At 40.5% G+C, this 6880-nt stretch overlaps 1 pseudogene; it reads right to left on the reverse strand.

Annotated features, from left to right (window-relative positions):
- Nucleotides 1-3434: 3434 nt before the first annotated feature.
- Nucleotides 3435-5035, reverse strand: LOC131905987 (olfactory receptor 6C4-like; annotated as a pseudogene).
- Between the last annotated feature and the right edge of the window lie 1845 nt (nucleotides 5036-6880).

A 6880-nucleotide genomic window follows, 5' to 3' on the forward strand; every position in this document is an offset into this window, starting at 1 on the left:
AATTAAAAAAAACAAACTGAGGGAAATCTGGAAAGAAAAAAATTTAAAAACTTTAATAGGAACCTAAAGAGGCAAGTCTTACAAACAGAATACAAAAGAATACCAGGCATTGAAGACATGATAGGAGAAGTGGATACATTGGTGAGTGAAATGTTAAGTCTAAAAGACTCCTAAAACATATCCAGGAAATCTGGGACACTATGAAAAGGCCAAAAGAATAATAGGAATAAGGAATAAAGGAAGAAGAAATGCAGGTTGGATAAACAACAACAAGTTCTTCTTCTTCTTCTTCTTCTTCTTCTTCTTCTTCTTCTTCTTCTTCTTCTTCTTCTTCTTCTTCTTCTTCTTCTTCTTCTGTTTTTCAAGACAGGATTTCTCTGTGTAGCTCTGGGTCAGAATTAGGAGAGGGCATTGGTTTGAGATTCAAAAGGTAAAGATGGAGATATTTCAAAATATTGTCACGAAATCTTTCTACAAGACATATTGAAATCTATGGAGCTTACTTCTGCGGGTCCATGTGTGTGCACATGTTTATGCATTAAAGTGAGTGTTGTACGTATGTGTTTGGGAGTATAGGAGCCAGAGGATAACCTTGGGTATTAGCCTCAGGAACTGTCCAGCTCCTTTGAGGCAGGGAGAGAGTATATCCTTTTAAATGAGTTTTTCCATCTAAAGTGAAGCAGAGGGCCACTCCTTTATGATATAAAATTGAGAAGGACAGCAAATCCTGTTCTTTCAATGTCCTCCACCCTGCCTCTTTGCTCTGTGCTTTGTGGATGCAGAGTGCTAACCAAATGTTAGCTTTAATGGAGATTCATCAGGAGGCATGGGATTGCTTGAAATCAGGGAAAAGTCTTCCGCTTCTTCCCTGGAAGCCCCTTGTGTTTGAATTTTGGCTTTCTTCAGGATATCTTCACTAAAAGTCATTCTATCCCAGGATGGCAGCTGAGATATAATCTAAATTTATAAGCTATGATGCATGGATGCATCCCAGTGGGGAGGGAAAAGTCTAATTTATGTCTTTCCATATATTTTTCTTTGGTTGGTGTTTGTGTTCAAAGTTTCTGGAGGCATCAAACATAGAAAAGCCCTGTAATTCCAGAGGGGATTAATGCAGACAATATTTCACACAGGAAGTGTAGCCATAAATAAGAGGAGGTACTTTTAAATGGTCTCTAAATTTTTCGAGATACCACTCAAGTGCTTGTAAAACCCAAATCAACTTTCTGCTTGCATTCTTAATTTTCTCTGCACCTCATTTCTCTCTTAGATGGGGACGATTTTTCAGTCTGACTCAGAAAGGAAGGGCGCTTATGAAAGACATCAATTTTCTACAAAATGCTCCCTACCATCTCCATCCCAACTCTAAATTTCTTTCATTTTTTTCAAGAAACAATTTTCTCATGATCTAAAGTGATAAAGTCATGGGGAAATGTGAACTCCATTATGGAGGGTTTAAAACTTTGATCTGGGAAGTTTTGTATACTTGGTCATTTCTTTCTGGATATGGATACACTTCTCTCAAGCCTATGAAGAGCTCTGCATGTGTTAAAATCTCCAGTGATACTGAGTTTCTTCCAAGGAAGCCCAGGCACCTTCGTGATCCATTCATTCACCTCATACTTAAATAGATGTCACTATGTGATACACAGTAGGGAAAGAATACTAGCTAACATTAAGTGACGAGCCACGCAGCACATTGTATCTGGAGTTCTTTACACAAATTGCCTCTTAAGTTCCTTGCTGCTCTGCAATATCCTCACTCATGTTATAATAAGGAAACTGAGGCACAGGAAGGCAGGGTGACAAAAATTACACAGCCAGTCAGGGATAGACTCATGGCTAGGAGACTCAAGTTGGATTTTAAGGTGCTTCAGAAAGTGCCATTCTTTCTTGAGGTAGTTCGTAGTCTTGTAGCATTTGAAAGCCTACAGTCTGTGATGAGAGGCTGACTCTAAGTGACTATGAGAAAAGGTTATCCTACATCATGGCCCATGTCTAAGGGCTACACAGGGAAAATGGCAAGAGACAGCAAATTGCTTAGTAGAGAGATGTACATTTCTCTTTCTATGTTAACTTTTGACAATCTCACACATATACACAGTGTATTGTGACCATATTCACCTTATCTTATCCTCTCCTCCCTCTTAGTGACTACCTTCTTTTGAAGGTACTGTGTAAGATTTTTCTATTTTACTAGAAATACTGTTCATAGTTGAATGTACATAATGTGTTAATATAAAATACTGAGAATTTATTTTTACATGTATTTATTTTTGGTGTGTGTATATGTGTATAGGCATGTGAGTGTTGTATGTATAGGCATGTGAGTGTTGTATGTGTGTGTGTGTATGTGTGTGTTCTCGTGTGACAGCTTGCAAGTAGAAGTCTCAGAACAATTTATACGAATCAATTCTTTCTTTCTACCATGTTGGTTCCAGGCTTGGAATTCAGGTTCTCAGATTGGTGGCAAGTGTCTTTAACTGAGGCATCTTGCAGGCCCCCAAACTGCAAACCTTTTAAGTTCTATTATACTTGTTTTAAATACCTGGAGCAAGCATATTCTAAAACAAATAATGCATTTATATCCCAAGTTGTAGCTGAAGAGTTTCTCTCCAGTTCCCCGCCAAGCCCTGGCCGTCCCACAGCCCACTTATGAAATAAACACACAGATGCTTATATTATTTAAACTATTTGGCCTAATGGCTCAGGCTTCTTGTTATCTAGTTCCTGTATCTCAAATTAACCCCTGTCTATTAGTCTATAAGTTGCCACGTGGCTCATGGCTTACTGGTACCTTACATCTCCCTTTTCATGGCGGTGGTTGGCAGCGTCTCTCTCACTCCACCTTCCTGTTCCCCCAGTTCTCCTCTCTGCTAGTCTCGCCTATACTTCCTGCCTGGCTACTGGCAAATCAGTGTTTTATTTATCAATCAATCATAGCAACATGTATTTACAGCATATAGGACATCCCACAGCACCAAGTAACTATTTAATTATGAGAGATATGGGAAGAATAGCACTATCTATTTGTTAAAATATTTTAAAATACCTTGCTCAAAAATCAGTCTGAGATCTGGGTGGTGGTGGTGCACACCTTCAATTTTAGCACTGGGTGTGGAGTGGGGTGGGTAGAGGCAGGCAGATCTCTGTGAGTTTGAGACTAGACTGGTCTACAGAGCAAGTTTCAGGACAGCAAGGGCTACACAGAGAAACCCTGTCTTGATAAAAACCAAACCCAAACCCAAACAAACAAAAAATCCAGAGAATGAAATGCTTGAACTGTGCTTTAGGAAAGTTTTCTTCTCACTGGTGAGGCTGAAGTGTAACATCTCAGATGATGCTTTGCCAAGGAGAGGCTGCTCTTGAGTTTTCATGGGGAGGGACTTGGTGACTATTGTTCAAAATTCCCCTTTAGTCTGAGGTCATCCTATTCATTGAAGACTTACAATTTTCCTGGTAATACCCTTGAAGCTTTGTTCCACCCATTTATTCCTGAAAGTGTAGATGAGTGGGTTCAGTAAAGGGGTAACTGAGTTACTGAGCACAGCCACACCCTTACTGAAGGCAACTCCTTGTGTTGCTGAAGTCTTTATGTACATAAAGATGCAGCTTCCATAAGAGATGGAGATGACAACTATGTGGGAAGAACATTCGGACAATTCTTTCTTCCTTCGCTGTGGGATCTTCAGAATGGTCCTGATGATGCACAGGTAGGAGAGAATCCCCCAAACCACAGTGACTATCAAAGTCATGACTGCTAAGACAAATTCAAAGAGTTCTAGCGGCTATGTGTTTGAACAAGTTATTTCTATGAGGGGCCCATAGTCACAGTAATAATGATTGGGCACATTGGATGCACAGAAATCCAACTGACTGGCTAGGATGATTGGCTAAAAGATGGTTAGAAAACCACTCAACCAAGAGCAGAGGACCAGCAGGATACAGTCCCTGTTGCTCGTTATGGTGGCATAGAGCAGGGGTTTACAGATGGCTATGTAGCAGTCACAGGAAGTGACAGTCAAAATACAAAATCAGTGGCTCTAAAGAAGATGGCAAAGAAGTACCGAGTGAAGCAGCCGGCAAAGCTGATGGTCTTTACTCCTGTAGAGATGCTGAAGAGCAGTTGAGGAGTAAAAGTGGACATGAAGGAGATTTTGAGGAATGAGAAGTTCCTGAGGAACATGGGCACCTGGAGGTGGGAATCCAGCAGTGTGAGGACGATGATGTTCAGATGCCCACAATGCTGAGAATGTATGTGAGGAGAAATAGGAAGACATAGATTTGAAGCTCTGGGGCATCTGTAAATCTCAGCAGAACACATTTAAAGTCTGATACTTTTTCATTTGAAAAAACTTTTTATTTTTTATTTAAAATTGTTTTTATACAATGTATTTTGATCATATTCCTCCTCTCCTGCAACTTTTTCTAGATTTTCTCTACCTCCTTACTCTCTCTCTCTCTCTCTCTCTCTCTCTCTCTCTCTCTCTCTCTTTCTCAAAAGACCAAAATAAAACAAAAATGAAAACCAAAACAAATTAACAAAAACTGAATAAGACAAAAACATAACCCAACAAAACCACATGAAATATATAAATAAACATGGTTTCCATTTTGTGTTGATGAATTAACTACTTCTGTGCATGGAGCCTGGCCCGGAGTGTGATGATCACCCCGTGCCACTCTACTGGAGAAAACTGATGGGAAGATATCAATTGTAAATAGTTGGTAGGTTCAGGGTGGGACTTTGTGTTCACTTGCCCTCAGTGCTGGGATTCTGTCTGTCCTGAACCTATGCAGGTCCTCTGCACACTACCAGTCTCTGTGAGTTCATGTATGCATCAGCTCTGTTGTGTCTAGAAGATACTATTTTCCTTGGAGTCGTCCACCACCTCTGGCTCTCAACATCTTTCTACCTCCTCTTCAGCATGGCTCCCTGAGCTTTGAGTGGAGGGTTTTGATGAAGAGATTTCATCTGGGGATGAGTGGCTCCAAAGTCTTTCACTCTCAAAGTCTGATTTTTAGTTGCTAACATTGGCTGCCTGTGAATACGCAGAGGAGTTAAATCAGTGTAGGACAGAATCCAGAATATTTAAAATAGTTCTTTTTTTCTGTAGAATTGCAGCAGGCTCTTCCCTCCCAGGTCCCTCTCCATGAGTTATCTTTTTAGCCAGGGAATTTTTTATATGATGCCTTTTTGTAATTTCTGTGTACTTTCCTTCTAAAGAAATACTTAAATTATTTTCTGTTTTTGCCCTTTATTATTGAAAATAGATTCTTTTCTCATATAATATATGCTGATAAAATTTTCCCTCCCTCTACTCCTCCCAGTTCCTCCATACCTCCTATCTCTGGATCCATTCCTTTTCTGTCTCTCATTAGAAAAGAACAGGATTCTAAGAGATAACAACCAAACATGACAAAATAAAACATAATAAGATGAAGCAAATACTGCCATGTTGAAGTTGGACACAACAATCAAACAGGAGGAAAAGAGTCCTAAGAGCAGGCATGAGAGTCAGAAACCCATTTGTTCTCACAGTCAGGAGTCCCATAAAATACTAAACTCAAAGCTGTAATATACACACAGAGGACCTGGTACAGACTCATGCAGACTCTGTGCTTGCTGCTTCAGTCTCTGTGAGCTCATGGATGCCTTGCTCAGTTGATTCAGAGAGTTGTGTTCTCTTGGTGTTCTCCATTCCCTCTGGCTCTTACAATCTTTCTATCTCCTGTCTGTGATGTTCCCTGGGCTCTGAGAGGAGGGAATTGATGAAGACTTCCCAATGTAATGTACTCTTTCTCCATGTAATGTCTGGCTGTGGGTCTCTGCATCTGTTCCCATCTGCTGCAGTTCTGAGGAAGCCTATCTGATGATAGCTGGATAAGGCACTGATCTATGAGTAGAGCAGAATATCATTAGGAGTCATCTTATTGTTACTCTTTTTCTTAAACCAATAGTGTTTGGTTTTATGATAGGTCTCTGGACTATCTAGTCTCTGGTTCTCGGTTACTCATGAAGTGTCAGGTGCAGGCTCCTTTTTGTGGAGTTGGCCTTAAGTCAAACCAGACATTGATTGGCTACTATCACAAGTTCTATGTCACCATTTTTGTAACATATTTTGCAGGCAGGACAGATTGTAGTCAAAGGTTTTGTGGCTGGGTTTGTGTCCATATTTTTCTTTTGGTAGTCTGCAGAGTATTTTCCCAAACCAAAGATGCTAGAACATAGCAGTGAAGACTCAGTGTAGGCATCTGCTCTACTTCTCCATGTTCAGTGAGTCATGTGGGTGTTGTCCTCAGAAATGGGGTCCTTTATCAGTTTTCAGAGAGCCACCCTTTGTCTTAGCAACAGCCTAGGATGTTTGGGGATTTCCATGGTACCATTTTGGCTAACAACTCAATTGAATGCAACCCAGTCCTGCCACAAGAAGCTTTGCCTGCCAAGAGATGGCCAGTTGGGAATCTCTATCCTCCATTACTAGTAGCCCTTGTTAAGATCACCTTCATAGATTCTAGACAGTTTCCACTGTATTAGTTCTTCACAAGACCCCCAGTTCCACCCATCTCTGCCCACACTCTCTCCCTCTACCTCGTCACCCACTCTACTTGACACCTCCTCCTATCCCCACCCACCTTCAGTTTGCCTGTACAATCTATTCTAGTCCCCCTCCCAGGGAGAGCCATATGTCCTACTTAACTCCTTCTCTTTATTTAACCTCTATGGGTCTCTAGATTATAGTCTGGTTATCATTTACTTAATCACTGATATCCGATTATAAGTGAATCCATATCATATTTATCTTTCTGGGTCTGGGTTATCTCACTCAGGATGATTTTTTTTCTGGTTCTATGAATTTGACTGCAAATTTCATGATGT

This window comes from Peromyscus eremicus, chromosome 3, assembly GCF_949786415.1.
Source record: "Peromyscus eremicus chromosome 3, PerEre_H2_v1, whole genome shotgun sequence".
In the NCBI taxonomy this organism is placed as follows: Eukaryota; Metazoa; Chordata; class Mammalia; order Rodentia; family Cricetidae; genus Peromyscus; species Peromyscus eremicus.